The sequence below is a fragment of the Bolinopsis microptera genome, chromosome 4, assembly GCF_026151205.1.
Source record: "Bolinopsis microptera isolate Bmic1 chromosome 4, MBARI_Bmic_1.0, whole genome shotgun sequence".
In the NCBI taxonomy this organism is placed as follows: domain Eukaryota; kingdom Metazoa; phylum Ctenophora; class Tentaculata; order Lobata; family Bolinopsidae; genus Bolinopsis; species Bolinopsis microptera.
Window position 1 is genome coordinate 11471300 of NC_087075.1, and position 17325 is coordinate 11488624.

Below are 17325 nucleotides of genomic sequence, written 5' to 3' on the forward strand. Positions count from 1 at the left end.
TCTCATCCTACACTGGTAATGTAGGTTTAATAACAAATAATGGCTAGTAATTCAGCTTGTTCACTCTCATCCTACACTAGTAATGTAGGTTTAATAACAAATAATGGCTAGTAATTCAGCTTGTTCAATCTCATCCTACACTAGTAATAATGTAGGTTTAATAACAAATAATGGCTAGTAACTCTCATCCTACACTTGTAAAGTAGGTTTAATAACAAATAATGGCTAGTAACTCAGTTTGTTCACTCTCATCCTACACTAGTAGTAGTTTTAATACTTTCAACACTACTATATAACAAATAATTTGAGCATGAATAAGAAGTTGTTACTTTGAAACGTCGTTTATCCTAACAGTGCAATATCATTTGTCGCAAATCAGAATAATCAGAAACTATTTGGAAAACCCAAAAACTGACTAGTAGTAGTATTAATGTAAGTTTAATAATAAATAATAGTTTATAACTTCCATCTTTAGTTACACTATTGATACTACTTATTTGATAATTTAACCAATAGTTAGTAGCTCAGTTGTTATAAAATTTTAAGTAAATTGAGTTACAAATACATTCAATTTAAGAATAAAGTTTTGCTAATCTATATCGTTCAGCATGTTTTAAAGCATCTTACAAGCTCATACAGTGCTATGCGGATGTTCAGTGTTTACATTGCCAGAATCTCGCAGTTACCTTCAACTTAAACATTAAATAAATCAGTGTAAGCCGCTTCCGCTACACTGTATGGGTATCTGTCAATGAACCTTTATCTTTGTCACAGAAATTAGTGATAAAGCACAAGTCACGCGACGCCTATTAAGTATTAACTTGACGTGGCAGTAGTATTTTGTTACTAATTTTCTATCCAATAGAAGTCAATTAGTTAGCAATTAGCAGTGAGAGTATGTGTCAACCATTCAAATAAGACTCCCGTCTCCCACGACTTGTACAGTCATGATGCGATGTTATTGTTTACGTTGGGCGTAAAAACGCAATGTTTATTTTACGCAGTGCTGCTTGCTGCTTTGATCTAATGGACTCTGAGATGCACCTGTTTTTCACCATTGCAAGGCTTGTTGGATGGTGTTTTAACATTGTGGACCTCCTTTTTATTTTGTATTTTGTTTTTTAAATATATATATTGGTATTTACATATGCCGAACTTTATGTTCCGTCTTCTGTAGCTAATATGTTGGGGTGTATTCATTCCTTGAATTGCTGTTGGTTACATCGAGGAAAATAAAGTTTACTGGTTGATTGGTTAAAGGATTTACACGTCCTGGATAGAAGTGAGGCAGCTTTCAGTTTTATCCCAAGTTCAACCGTTAAATAGTTGAGCATGAAATGATGAACATTAATCGAAATCTAGATGAACATTTGTTAAAATAATCAAATTTAAAAATCAAATAATGATTACCAAAATACAACAAAAATACAAAAAACGATCGGACGCCATCATAAAAATTAAAGAATTAATATCGTCCCAAAAAATACCATAATTATATTTATAGCAGTGGAGAGGGCTGCTTCTCTGATTAGTCTATGTAATAAGCGCCATGAGTTGGCACAGAATTTTTTCTCTCTGATTTTGATAAATTTGGTACCAAAAGTTGCCTCTAAGTGTGAATAATGCAAATTCACCGTGTAGCAAAATAACGTCGAGCTATATGTGGGCCTCCTGTGCATTACAAGAATGTACAAAGGACGAAAAATGGGTAATTTATTGCTTAAAATGCCTATAACTCCTAAAATATTGAATATTTTGAAATAATTATTACAGTATCGTAATGAGCTTAGTCAGACGCAACTTTTGGTACCAAAATTATAATATTTGAAGAACCAAATTTTTCAAAAAATTGTTCAAAATTTGTGTTCAGATTGAAAAATTTTGAAAATAATTTTCCTTTAAATCTTAAAATATTAGTACTAAAAGTTTCGTCTCGATGAGCTGATTACGATGCCATAATAATTATGTGATAATAACTGAAAATGTGAAAGTTATTGGCCAAAAACTAAAAATTTGCGCGAAAAACGCACGCGCGGCGAACAAGCGCCGTGTAGCATTTTTAGCGAAAATTGCTACACGGTGGATTTATTTTATTCACATTTTTAGACAAATTTTGGTACCAAATTTATCGAAATCGGAGAAAAAAAGTTCTGTGCTCGCGCTTGGCGCTTATTACACTGACTAGATGGCTTGTGTCACGTGGAGTGCATAGTCATACTGTCTGGGTCTGGGACTCTACGGCGTAAGACTCTAACCATTAACCTAAACCTAACCCTAACCCTAACCCTAACCCTAACCCTAACCCTAACCCTAACCCTAACCCTAACCCTATTCCCTAACCCTAACCCTAACCCTAACCCTAACCCTAACCCTAACCTTATTCCCTAACCCTAACCCTAACCCTATTCCCTAACCCTAACCCGCCGTAAAGTCTCACGCCGTAGAGTCCGCGGACCCCTGCATAATGCATACCATTGAAAACTACTTCTATTACCAAATGAAGAATATGATTCAAATCCATCTCAGTGTCTGCTTTTTATAGTTAAGTCGTCATGGCGTCGTGCCGTCGTGCATTGGCCTTGACATGAAAATTCGAAGAGTTGTGCAATTTCTAGAGGTCTTGACATGAAAATTCGAATTGTTGTAAAATTTTGACACGCCTTGACAAGATGTAATGATGACTGAGGATTTAATGAGATCTCTGAAAATAGAATTGACATCATTTTGTGAATGAGTTGTTATTCGGGTAAATTATTTAATCTTAAGTACTTGACCACATACGATGTCATGGTGACTGAAGATTTAATAGCTAAGCAGCGCTTTCAATTTTCATGGAAATAGAATTGACATCATTTTATGCAGAAAGAATGAATATTCGGATTAATTTATGGAAATAGAATTGACATCATTTTATGCAGAAAGAATGAATATTCGGATTAATTTAATAGTTAACTTTAATAGATAATACTCAATTTAAAGTTAAACTGGGCTCATTTTATCAGTAGGAAGAGTGATAAGATCCAGATTAAGAAGGAGACGGGGTAAGAATGGAGGATAAAGACCTCTTCTGGGACCAGGACTCTATGTCCCTGCGGAGTGATGCTCTTGTGAACCTGATGAGCAGTGTTAACCAGCTGTATCTCACTATCTGCGGCATCATCGTTCTGTGTGAGTAATTCAACTAATTTCTAATAGAACCACGTGTTAGATCCTGCTGGATAGGCTATAAAGTAACCGCACATAAAATTCATATGAAACAACCATATGCCCTAAATGTTGTTTTTGAAGATTCTCATCAACTTGTTGATTATCAGATTTTGGAGGTAATGAGTAAGGTAGTACATTAGTTCACACATAGCTTAGGGATTATTAAAATATACAGTAGCAATGAACGCTACAAAATGGCAATGCTATCTAATACATGTAGAATTTTAGATGCTCCCGATCAGGGACAAAAGGATTTCGCGGTTATTTTGGCCAAAAATCGCGGCACCGCGACAAGCCAAACTAGGCTAATTCGCGGCTAATTCGCGGCGGGAATTTCGAAAATCGCGGCATATTCGCGGCAAAAAATAATGTATTTACAGTGCTTAGTTAGAGTTCACATATTCTTTGACTATTCTATTTGATCGGCTCATGTCCCATGAGGATGTGATCTCATCATATGATCTGATACAGGCTGATGGGGGTCCATAACAACAAGAGCTGCCATAACTTTTGACATGATCTCAAATGTTGCAATGTCATACGTACTGTAGACATATCTCGTTATCGATACTATATAACTTTCAACAGACGACAGGAGACATCATCATTCGACCATCTACACTTCACAACTATAGCAATGGAATACTACGAACTTTTCAATCCAATTCCCATATCCCTACCTAGTCTATCCCCATCTAGTATCCAACCTCTACCCCTTGAAGCTTACATCAACCTGGACGACATCCTTACCCCGGCCCCTGCACGAACCTTCTAGAAGTTCTAACCAAATCCCGAGGGAAGCCCATGATTGTTCCTTATGTGGTCTACGACGAGATTACATGCTCTACAAAATAGCTTCCCATTGTCAGCATAAAACGATGATTTGCCAAATTCAGCCATTCTCGTGGAAGCTGTTACATTGCCCTGTTTAGCCTGTTTCGAGCGTTTTCTAGACGAAGGTCCAGCCGGTTTGTCGGCAGGCCGTTTGACAAAGTGGTCCATTTTAACAAGCGAATACAATACCAAGCGAATAACGATTACGTTATCGATGACGAAATATCTGACAAGTGACGATTCAATAACAACACTGATTTAACATACTGTTCGATTTCTTAATCCATTGTATGTCTTCTGGTCAACTTTATGTCGTTTGGTCAAGTTTTTTATGTCTACTGGTCAACTTTATGTCGTCTGGTCAACTTTATGTCGTTTGGTCAAGTTTTATATGTCGTTTGGTCAACTTTATGTCGTCTGGTCAAGTTTTATATGTCTACTGGTCAACTTTATGTCGTCTGGTCAAGTTTTATATGTCTACTGGTCAACTTCCATATACGATCTCGGAAGGCAGACCTCCCCTTCGCAATACGAGCTCGGAAGCGGGAGCTCCGCCTTCAGAGGTACGTATTGAGAATGACTCGGACAGAAAATTTTCTAAGTCAAAATTTTTCTGGAAACTACTTTTGTTCATGTTTCATGCTACCCTGATCATTATGAGCCGAAAATATTTTTTCGGTTTTCAAAGGTCACACATACCCTTCGATACACGATTTTGGACTCGAGGGCTCCCCTTGTAATGCGATCTCGGAAGGCAGGCCTCCCCTTCGCAATACGAGCTCGGAAGCGGGAGCTCCGCCTTCAGAGGTACGTATCAAGAATGACTCGGACCGAAAATTTTCTAAGTCAACATTTTTCAAAGTTTTTCTGGAAACTACTTTTCTTTATGTTTCATGCTACCCTGATCATTATGAGCCAAAAATATTTTTTTCGGTTTTCAAAGGTCACACATACCCTTCGATACACGATTTTGGACTCGAGGGCTCCCCTTGTAATGCGATCTCGGAAGGCAGGCCTCCCCTTCGCAATACGAGCTCGGAAGCGGGAGCTCCGCCTTCAGAGGTACGTATCAAGAATGACTCGGACCGAAAATTTTCTAAGTCAACATTTTTCAAAGTTTTTCTGGAAACTACTTTTCTTTATGTTTCATGCTACCCTGATCATTATGAGCCGAAAATATTTTTTTCGGTTTTCAAAGGTCACACATACCCTTCGATACACGATTTTGGACTCGAGGGCTCCCCTTGTAATGCGATCTCGGAAGGCAGGCCTCCTCTTCGCAATACGAGCTCGGAAGCGGGAGCTCCGCCTTCAGAGGTACGTATCGAGAATGACTCGGACAGAAAATTTTCTAAGTCAAAATTTTTCAAAGTTTTTCTGGAAACTACTTTTGTTCATGTTTCATGCTACCCTGATCATTATGAGCCGAAAATATTTTTTTCGGTTTTCAAAGGTCACACATACGCTTCGATACACGATTTTGGACTCGAGGGCTCCCCTTGTAATGCGATCTCGGAAGGCAGGCCTTCCCTTCGCAATATGAGCTCGGAAGCTCCGGAAGCTCGGAAGCTCCGCCTTCAGAGGTACGTATCGAGAATGTACCTACAATCGGAACTCACGGAAGGCTGTAAATGTGATTAGTTTCATATACTTAATACTTGTAGAAAACGTGACATTTGGCCCGCAGATTTTATGGAAAATACGCAAACTTGGTCCTCAGATTTAAAGGAAAATGCGCAAATTTGGTCTTCAGATTTAAACGAAAATGCGCGATTTTTCGCGGAGGACTGAAAAAATCGCGATTTGTCGCGGAGAATGGGAAATTTCGCGATCTGTCGCGGAAAACGTAAAAAATCGCGATTTGTCGCGGAGAATGGGAAATTTCGCGGTTTCGTACATGCCGCGAAATCCTTTTGTCCCTGCTCCCGATCCTGCGAGTGTGTCAATAAAATAGCACAAGTTAGCACAAGTTAGCACAAGTAGTTGAACAATCAACAAACGTACTTTCCAATGAAGTAAATAAAAGAATGTTATCTCTTACAAAATACACAGGCCAAGTAAACTTAAAAGTAAATTGTCACATGATGCACCTACCATGACCAGTGCATGATTAAATTGGGCTCCAGGAGCAGCCTCCGTTATACACGTGATGTGTACTGCACGTGTATGTGGTGCTGGGGCTTTTTTTAATTAAGTCGATCGTTGCTATTGCCCGTGCATAAAATATATAAAAGGAACCAAGAACTGGCAAGATTAATTTCTTAAAGTGGTTACTAGTGCCATTAATGAGGGGGGGGGGGGGGGGGGGGGGGGGGGGTCGGGGTGACCTTACAGTGTTACAATGGTTATAAAATTATAATAGTGTTATTAATCCTCAATAGTCCTTCACAGTAAATAATTAATGCTGGCATGGGTGGCATGACAACAATTTTGCGGTTTATTTAATCAAAGATCTTTAACAACGTACATAAAAGATAGCATAACAAATATAATTGATTGATTGGGAGAAAATGTGATTTTTAGGCTATGCAGATAAAAAATGACTTTGTTTACAATAAATTCAAAGGGAAGCATTTTAGGGTGTTTTGTTGTTCATAATTAATATATAAATGTGCTAGTTGCGGTTATTTTGCACCCTTCAAAAAGTCACTAGCACATTCCAAACAAAATTTTTGAAAAATCAGTAAATATGAAAACGAAAAATGTGCCTAAATTTGTTGTTTGGCTTTGAGGTCCAATAGATCTGAAGAAAAATGAGTAAACACATTTTTGAGGTCATCAAAAACTGCGCCAGAATTCAGAGAACAATTTCATGTCAAGCATCAAAACAATCCCATCTTCCCTGACTGACTTTTTGGTTAAAATAAGCCTGAAAAGGACAATTTCAGCTTTTTGACTTTACAAGATTTTTTACCAGAATAATTTTTTTTGGTGTGGAAACGGTGCACTAGATGGTCACTGAACTGCCTATGAGGTCATTCGGGTTGAACGGGTTTGGTGTATGCCCCCTTAAGATAATGCCTATAATCAGCAGTGTTTAATTTAAACAAAACAAAAGTTGTATGCACCATATATAGCCGGATATAGCATAAACATATAAGCTAGTTCATCGATATATAATATGTAGATTGTAGGTATACATTTTTAAAGTTCGTGCTGGGAAGAATAACATACGCACGTTTTTAAAGGATTCCTGGGACTGAGTTTGTGAGTTGGTAAAAGCCGAATGATGCGGTTTGGTTTACGAATAAGATTAGAGTTTTAAAAATATTGTCGGTAAGAATCAAACCATAATTAGGTTACTGTTAAGGTAAGTGCTAGAGCTAGGGTTTGGTACAAATTAGAGGGTACACAAGGTACAGTGGCGTGACTCTCAGAAAACCGGATTATTGAATATTTCTTGTAATAATACCATTATTTGACATGGATTAGGTGTACTCACTACCCAGTGGACACTCAAATTGGGAATATCGATCTAATTAAATAATTTAACAAAAATCAACGGCTTTTTCTACAACTGACATCACTAAAACTCACTTTTAATTCACTCATGGTAGAAGATAGCATTGTAGCTGAAGTGACTCTAATAACCCTAATATAAAAGTTGCAGGCTAGGACGCCAACTAAATGGCTCTGTACCGCTGAATATATAGCACACTGACCGGTCGTATAATGATATACCTTAATGAAAGCGAAAGAACTTAAATGCCAATACTATCTACTGGTAACCGGTAATTATCTAACGTCTTTCTGTCACTTTTAAATGGGTGAACTTGCCTTTTCCTTATATGGAGGAACTACCCAGAAGAGTGACCTGCGATTGGCTGGCTTGTGTAATAGACGAGAATACTGTGTTCTGATTGGTTAGTTTGTGTCACGTGGTGTGAATACTGTGTTCTGATAGGTTAGTTTGTGTCACATGGTGTGAATACTGTTTCCTGATTGGCTCGCTTGTGTCACGTCATGTAGATTGTGGGTAGTACCATCTGATTTGATCTCCCTTTATATGGAAGAAAGAAGGCAGACAGATTTCCTTGACACCTTGTGGTAAAAAGGAGTCTCACGTTGGGAGTATGGATGTACTCACGTTGGGAGTATGTCGGTGAAAAGAACATTGATAAAGGATTTAACTAATAGTCATGATATTCGTAACTTTTAAGAATTCGAATTTCAATGCAATAAAGTTTATACGAGTCGCAGATTATGTAAAAGCTGCTGTCTGATCTTTGATCTTTCTCAAAGATCAGACAGCAGCTTCTCCACTGACTAGACGCTAAACTCTTTCTGTCAGTGCTTTTCTGGTGCAACGTTTATGCAGATTTACATTTAAATATCACCATAGTACTTATAATTTGAAATAGAACGCATATGACGTATATGTTCAATATCGAGTTTTTCTAATACATCTTAAGATTCAGCCCTCCAATACAGACACCACCAGAGTCTTTTACTGTTACAAGAGGAGCAGCGTTTGCAGAGGGTAATCGTGCATTTAAAACTTCGGCACAAACCCCTTAATACTTACTTCTGAAGCTAATAAAATCCAAGGTCCTAATTTCCATCTGTCTGAGAATTAATATATTAATTTAATAACGCTAACATGATTCATGTAATTATGGACATCTGACCTCAAACTATAAAACACTACACCTATGACAGGACTATGAACATTAAGACTATTTAGACTATTTATTCCACGCGGTCTCAAACAGTACTGAACAATATATGACAGACAACATTAAAGAATGACTGCCTATTTGACTACCCCGCTATATCTGGTACTCCATCTGACAGGTTATAAAGACTCTCGCTATCAAATCTATCAAATTTAATCAAAACATACGCTGGACCTGTCTGAGGAGATGTAGTTGTAGTAAGCGTATTGGTTTGGCAGACTGCCAATAAAAATGGGAAGTTCGCCCCCACTTGACCCACAATAACCAATCAGGGCCCAGTATTTTCACACTACGTCACACAAAGACAAAGCAACCAATCAGAACATGATTTGGGTGACACCCGCGTCACAAAGCAGAATTTACATATTGATCAGATCGAGCTGGTTTGTCCTTTGTAGAGTATCTTGTCACGTGGGCGTGTTTCTTAGTCACGTGGGCGTGTCCAGTTGTCACGTGACAACCAAGCGACCATGAAATCGTGACCAATTCATGTCTTTTACATAATGGAGCAGTCACTGGATAGGTTTTATCACTCGGTTATCTTAAGTGATGGCTCGTACTTCGGGCGTGTGGTACCAAGGTTACTCCTTTTGTATTATTATGAGTGGGAATGGTATGTGATAGGTTTTTAGCGGTTACTTAACGGTAACTTAACGGTTACTTCTGCGTTCTTAAACCTACAATTACTTTATTCCACGTGTGTGCTTCCTCGCTAAAACACACTCACATTATGGTAAATTTAACCAAATCGTGATTCTAATAGAACATCCCAATAACTGTTCATCTAGCATGAAATATATCCAGGGCTATCTTAATTCTTAATAGATATTAGATAGGTGTTAAATATTCACCAGCACATAAAATTAAAAAGTTTAAACGACAAAAATAACTGTGTTCAGATCATAGAGCCTTTAAAAGAGCTGCTTCAGAATAAAGAAAGAAGATTTCCCGCCCCCGCAGAAAATTCTTTCAATTCTGACAAATTCTAGAGGCAAATTGTGATCTCTCCTTTCAGAATGTGGGTTGGTATTAGAGTTCCGGCTCGGACTTTTAGCATGGGTTAAAATCGATTAAAAAGCAGAATTGAAGTGCACAAAAAGCAGCAGTAAAGTGGGTGAACTAAAGAATTAATACTATAAAATGTACTATAAACTATAATCCCGGTCACGGTAAAAAATCGGTATCTTTTGTAATTTTTTCCCGAAAAAATCAATTTATTGCAGGCCTCCATTTGTGAGGTAGGACTTTCAAGAAAGTCCCGCTTGCTACTTGTTTGCAGTGTTTGAGTGTGTTTCTCAAATCGATTCCGGGGAGAAGCCACCGGCCGCTGACTTAAAATAATTCTGAAGAAAATACTCCAGGTACAAAATGAGCACATTTTCATACTTTTATAAGCCATGATCACCTACTATAAATATGGAAACAAACTGCTACAAATATGGAAACAAACGCCCAATATGAGATAAGTCTATTCTTTAGACGCAACAGGGAGTCCGAAACAGGTCAATAATGAGGTAATATAGCAATGGTTACAATCAAGTTACAATCAAGCTAATTATACGACATATTATGATGAAAATACTCGAAATGAGCGCATTTTCATCATTTCAACATGCGCGAGACATGTTTATAACGAGGTTATATAATATACCCGCTACAATGAGGTTATTATAAGACCGAATAATATCAACCTAATTATGCCACATGTATCAAGAATATCAACCTATCAAAACACGTAAATACTTTACAACCTCTATTGAGATAAGTCTATTATTTACAACTTGATGTGATAATCAGCATCACGTGATCGTCACAAACACGAGGCAACTCTGTCCAATAGCATTGATTAAAGTATAGAATATATATGTGAAATTTGCCGACAGTCTTATAGAGCAGTAGATAAGTTGTGTCCTCAGGATCAAATTGCTTATCAGAATAGAGAGAATGTTTGTTGTATCAGTCACGTGATGTTTGATCGTGAATATCAAATCATGAGACTGAAAATTATCTGAGTAAGTTCATTAGTTATAATTGTGTTTCAGCATTTCTATGGAATTACAGCATAGAATATAAGGCCAGTCGTGTTGTCGTAGATAAAATCAGTTCCACTGGATAGAACTCATAATTCTGTGACCTCTATGTATCGCCGTCACGCACAACTCCTTCAGAAAAATAGGATACAACATTTTTTCAAAATGATGATTTTGGTGCTACGTCTCACGGTAAACAAAAGTGCTGTGCTGTGATTGGTCGGTTTGTGTCACGTGGTTTGTGTCACGTGGTTTGAAATGCAAATGTGGATGTTTTGATTGGTATAGTTTCCATCACGTGACTAACATGACATTCCTCTTCAGTCGGAGTACTCGGGTGTGCTATGATGGAGTCTGGAATCTCCAGATTGAAGAACTCTTTGGTGGGCATGACTAAGAACATCGCCGCCCTCAGTAAGTGGAAAATTACCTATTCTCATTTTGATTATTAAAAAATAAAAAATTATAACAGTGCGTGTGATCATCTGTCGTATCAAATCAACTTATTTGTCACTATGTTAATAAATCATGATATGCAAGTTTTAATCTCTAAAGTTTTGGTTTTTTTAATGAATAAACGTAAAAGGTTACATCATAATTTTCAATTCTCATATTCCCTTTTATTGAATAAAATCATATTGTTATGTATCATATGATTTTGTAAACATTGGCCGGTGTACCAAAAACCGGTCCCCGGTAACAGTATTATAGTTTTTTCAGTAAATAAGCCCCTGTTGAGATAAAAAGCACCCATATTTAAAGATTATTAAGATTATCATTATATTATCATCTGAAGCAATAGTTTGTTATTAATTATCCACTCTATTTCAGCACTATCTGTGGCATTGTTTTGGTTGCTAGGTTACGCTTGGACCGATTTTTCAGATGGGAACAGGTTTTTAGGATACCGCCACTTTGCTGGACATGAACTTCCATCTGTGGTGGGTAGCTTGAATCAGCCAATTTAATATTTGATCAATTAATCAATTAATTATTCAGATAATCGAATCGTAAATAGTATCTCATTGGACTGACAAATTCAATAAATAACAGTTTATTTGTTTACCTATTCACCGATAACTTATTTAATCGTTAAAATTGCTATTGGGTGCAGTTATCAATATGAATCCTTATATTTCATCCGTATATTATGATCTAGACGGATGCTTCGACAAGCATATTCCTCAGGGCCTCATTTTTGGTGCTGAGTTAGCCTTTTAGTTTTAGTCCCTCAAGAAGAGTCATCTGGAAGAATTTTGAAATCTGACAGCAGAAAATGGCAATAAAGCCCAAGTTTAATCAAAGAACTACAAATAATAACTTATACTTTTATACAATTTGTAACAAATTGTATAAAAGTATAAGTAAGGTGAACCCCACCAATGATATATATATATATGTAGAATCAAGGTATGAAGTAACGCTCAATTTCAACTACGCGGCCGTACGCTAAAACAGTAGCCAGCCAAAATATCACCAATATAATATTATGAGCATGAGCAAAATATTACTGGAGTAAAATACTAACAGTATCAGAAACTGGACTAGACTAAACTTGTCATCCTTCAAACCACTTTATCCGTTTAACCACTGTCAAGTTCTGCCCAGCAACATAATGTCATAACAGTGGTTCAGGACGACATAAAATTGCACTGCATCGCTAAAAGCGAGCAATAATAGATATTCTATTATTAGAATCACGCTAAAAGCAGGAATTAACAATAGAATTAAGAAATTGAGAGCCCAGCTGCTTTTCACAGCAGAAACAAATATAGAAATATGTCGCGAAACTGAAATTTTAAGACAGCCAAGTTCTCAGAATAATAACTGAAGCTGTCAAATATACTTCCTCCAACCACTAATACTGCCATCAAAGTTAAACTTTACTTGCGAATTTTTGGCAAATTAAATTGACTATAACCTGACAATATAACTCACAGATTTTGACGTCAGAGTTACAAATTCCCTATCATCAACAGCTATGAAGGCGAGACTGTCGTCACGCTATCACCGTAATGAAAAAGAAGTAAAACGATCGTTCAATCATAGAGTAATGACAGTGGAGCAGGGGGCCTTCACACCATTGGTGTTCTGAGTTTTTATAACCACTGCCCAGAGTGTAGGACTTTCCTACCGCACTTATGCACCAAAATCGCGGAAAAAAGACAGGACACAAATTTAGTAATATTTAAGATCGCGTAACGCATTACGTGCCGGGTCTAACATTACGTGCCGTCTAGCATTACGTGCCGGGTCTAACATTACATGCCGTGTCTAACATTACGTGCTGGGTCTAACATTACGTGCCGTCTAGCATTACGTGCCGGGTCTAACATTACATGCCGTGTCTAGCATTACGTGCCGGGTCTAACATTACGTGCCGGATCTAGCATTACGTGCCAGGTCTAACATTACATGCCGTGTCTAACATTACGTGCCGGGTCTAACATTACGTGCCGTCTAGCATTACGTGCCGGGTCTAACATTACATGCCGTGTCTAGCATTACGTGCCGGGTCTAACATTACGTGCCGGATCTAGCATTACGTGCCGGGTCTAGCATTACATGCCGTGTCTAACATAACGTGCCGGGTCTAACATTACATGCAGGGTCTAACATTACGTTCCGGGTCCAACATTACGTGCCGGGTCCAACATTACGTGCCGCCTAGCATTACGTGCCGGGTCTAACATTACATGCCGTGTCTAGCATTACGTGCCGGGTCTAACATTACGTGCCGGATCTAGCATTACGTGCCAGGTCTAACATTACATGCCGTGTCTAACATTACGTTCCGGGTCCAACATTACGTGCCGGGTCTAACATTAAGTGCCGTCTAGCATTACATGCCGGGTCTAACATTACGTGCCGTCTGGTATTTCGTACGTCTTAATGCGACCTGTTCTACTGTGATCTGATTGGCTCTTGCCGATCGGCCAGCTCTCGGAAGAAATGAGTAATTTGTGCAAAGTGAGGTTTACTGGACAGTTTATGTAAAGTTATATATAGCCAATAAAATGTTGGGAACTTTGTCATTCACAATTTGACCGGCAGAATTCATCAAGGTCGAATGTCAATTCGGTGACAAAGACCAAAGTGCTCTCAATTTTATCTTAAGTCAACGAATTCACGAATTAGTATATTATATAGTATATCGCAGACGGTCACGTTTTACAACTTGATTGCGGAAAAAACTAACTATATCTATTAATCTGGGGATCCCGGATACAATCCGTAGTGAAGCAACGTCTACCAAGTACTGCGCTGTGCAATATTCATATCATTAATCGTTAAATAATACTAAAATATGATCGCAAGTAACAAAAAAGAGTCCAATGGGAAGTAATCAGTATTGTCACGTGACCTCTAAGAACCCAATCAGAAGTTAGCATCCTGTACGGGAGAAGGACTGCTTGTTTACTACTTGTAACCAGGGCAACTGTACTTGTTGCTCTGAACCCTCATCCTCTCATCATTACCAGATTGCAAATTAATCATGGCAATCTTAGCGGATTTAAAAGTTAATATTGTAAAGTATCGCGCAGACCTTGTTAATGGCAACGTTTTGCTATGTTATATGAAATAATGTAGCCACGATGTTACAATACAAGTTTATATGAAGCAAACATTTGAGTAAAAATTGAAGACGCTAAACTTGGACATTTTACAATTTTGGCTAAGATTTAATATATCTATCGATGTGTCAAAAAGTATTTGACGAATCTTAATCTCCCCTTTAAAAATTCATGAGAGCAATTTTAGTCTGTCACTAACTACTAAGGCTGTCACTTCGATAAGTGGTGACTGTTAGCCCTCTGCGAAAAAGAGCTTGGCGAGTGGCAAATTCAAGACTTCTCTTACACCATGCGTTTTGGCAGGTTGCATCTTTATTATTTAAAAATTATAATAAAAAAAGGGGGAAAAGCGATTTTTTGTGATCCATCAGACCTCTCGTTCCCCAACTAGATTAATTCTCATCAAAGTGATTCGAGAAGTCAAAAAATGTATGTGAACGCGTTGATGTGAGGCCGTGAGGGTAAAAAACGGATAATAAAATTATATATTAGTCTTATTAACACTGTTAATAGCACTGATGGGGGCGCTCACTTTACCTCTCCGTTTGGACAGAGAGCCTACGTCTGCAAATAAGCTAACATCGTTTGGAGCTCCTCTGGATTTAAGTGCAGTGGTGGCAGAGGGAATCTGTCAGAATTGTACATAGTGTCTCGTTCATTGAGTGGTGTTCCTGAAAAGCATTCGAGCATTGGCTGCCGGAGGAACTTCTAGGGAAGGTTCGTTTAATTATAACGAGTACTCACCCTTGGCTATTACAATACAGGTCACAGGAAACATGTATTAACCAATGGGAAGCAAGCCTTGGTCACGGTATTGTCCCATCACGAGATGCAACCCAATTGATTGAAAGCCCCTCGTAAGGGGGTGAATTAAACTTTTAAACAGGCATTAAACATGAAATGACCAAGGAGAACACTAACGGGGGTGTCTCTAATGGACTAATTTATCACATATATCATAATCACTTTTTAAAATAAAACCCCGATGGGCACTCCTGAAAAACATAACTTCTAGAAAATATATATCAAAAATAAAAAATGAAGTCGAATGAACTAAATAAGTCTCCATTAATCATTGTGTTCAATACCTAAATATAAGAGTACTGAGTGAGCAGGGGCCGTATTATAAATGTAACGTATAATTTTCTGTAAGACAAATTTGTCTTAGAGAATAGGTCGAAATCGAACAAATAAGAATAACCCGGATCATCATCATTACCATCATGATTTCGTTTTGAAATTGTAAAATAGTTCTGGTCGTATAGTTGTCAAACTGATCACTTGATGATGTTTTCATTTGGAGCTCAGTCAAAAAAGGTGTCGTGTTCATCGACAAACCATAGTTCCAAGGTTAAACCGAAAAGATGCGATGATTCCGCTACAGACAGTTACACAATAGCTGAATCCTCAAAAATAATCATGATATCGAATTTTCAATTCAAGGTTCAAATGGAGTTCGTGCCGTGGAGTCTTGATTCCATTAGCAGCGAGTGATGCTGAGTCGTACTCTTACTCAGTTCACCATTAAAAATAAGATATCTTATTTGAGCGGTGTAGATGATGATTGGGAATGCCATTAGCACTCATATCAGTAAAATAAGAATATTGTAGGATAACCTTTAACATTTTGAATATGATTACTTTGAAGATTACTTACATTTAAAAAACCTGTATCAAAGCCCTTGTGTGTGGCCCTCGAAGACTTTCAATAAATTAAACCCTATCAATCCATTGTGATCCCATCAAAACAGCGCGATTTTAAAGTTTCATGATACAATGATATAAGAAAAAATTATTATTGGAAAACAATATAATAAACTACTACATATTTTCAGCAATACAGTGAATTCTTCTTTTTTGCCTGTGTCGGAGGTCTGATAGTAGCGTTCGTAAGCCGGGCTATGGTGGAGAGAGTAGCTATAACGGCTCATCTTGTCGGCTGTGGAGTTATATCAGGTGGGGTTTACAGTTATATAATTTGTAATAGAAGTTCTATTGATTTTAGACTTTTGATAATGCTAGTACAGTTAAACCCCGATTCTTTCCTCCAAAAAGGGTTTAACATACATAACGTCCGCTGTAAATAATAAATAAAATAATTATTTTCTCATATATTTCTCAAATATGACATAATATAATATGCGGCTAATAAACAATCGCCCAATTATCAAACTTATTGCTCTGATTGGTTGGAAATTCTATGCGAATTATATGATCCCCCACTTTTTGATGATATTATTGTATAAAATTTGATAATTGAAAATTAATTTAATGATTAATTAAATAACAACTTGATTGTTAAGGTTTCGTGTGGCCGGTGGTAGCACATTGGGTGTGGTCTGACGAAGGATGGTTAAGAGTTGGAGTTACTACAGGCGAAGGAAAATCTACTCAATTTATAGTAAGATTTATAGATTTAAAAAAATATTTATAGATGTGGATTCTGGCGGGGAGGTGGGGCATATGTTTTTTTTACACCATTAATTATAAGTTATATTATATTATTTTCTTTTCAGGATGACGCCGGTGCAGCTTGTATCCATATTTTTGTAGCTGTAGTAATCTTCGTGGGGTGTTTGATCACTGGTCCTAGATACAGAATATCAGGCAATAACAAGACACACGGTACCAGCTCTTTTGTAGTGAGTCTTTCAATTACATAATTAATCAATTAGTTTATTAGTTAATTAGTTTATTAGTTTAATAGTTTATTAGTTTATTAGTTTATTAGTTTATTAGTTTATTAGCTTATTAGTTTATTAGTTTATTAGTTTGTTAGTTTGTTAGTTTGTTAGTTTGTTAGTTTGTTAGTTTGTTAGTTTGTTAGTTTGTTAGTTTGTTAGTTTGTTAGTTTGTTAGTTTGTTAGTTTGTTAGTTTGTTAGTTTGTTAGTTAATTAGTTTGTTAGTTTGTTAGTTTATTGGTTTATTAGTTTATTAGTTTATTAGTTTATTAGTTTATTAGTTTGTTAGTTTGTTAGTTTGTTAGTTTGTTAGTTTGTTAG

General features: G+C 37.2%; 1 protein-coding gene across 10 annotated transcripts in view; it reads left to right on the forward strand.

Annotated features, from left to right (window-relative positions):
• Positions 1-280: 280 nt before the first annotated feature.
• LOC134814230 (cytoskeleton-associated protein 5-like) overlaps positions 281-17325 on the forward strand; it is a 129256-nt gene continuing 112211 nt past the window's right edge. For all 10 annotated transcript variants that reach the window (XM_063822293.1, XM_063822300.1, XM_063822296.1 and 7 more), the window contains exon 1: positions 281-307. The gene's annotated coding sequence lies outside the window, so the exon portion shown is untranslated. The remainder of the gene's footprint in view (positions 308-17325) is intronic.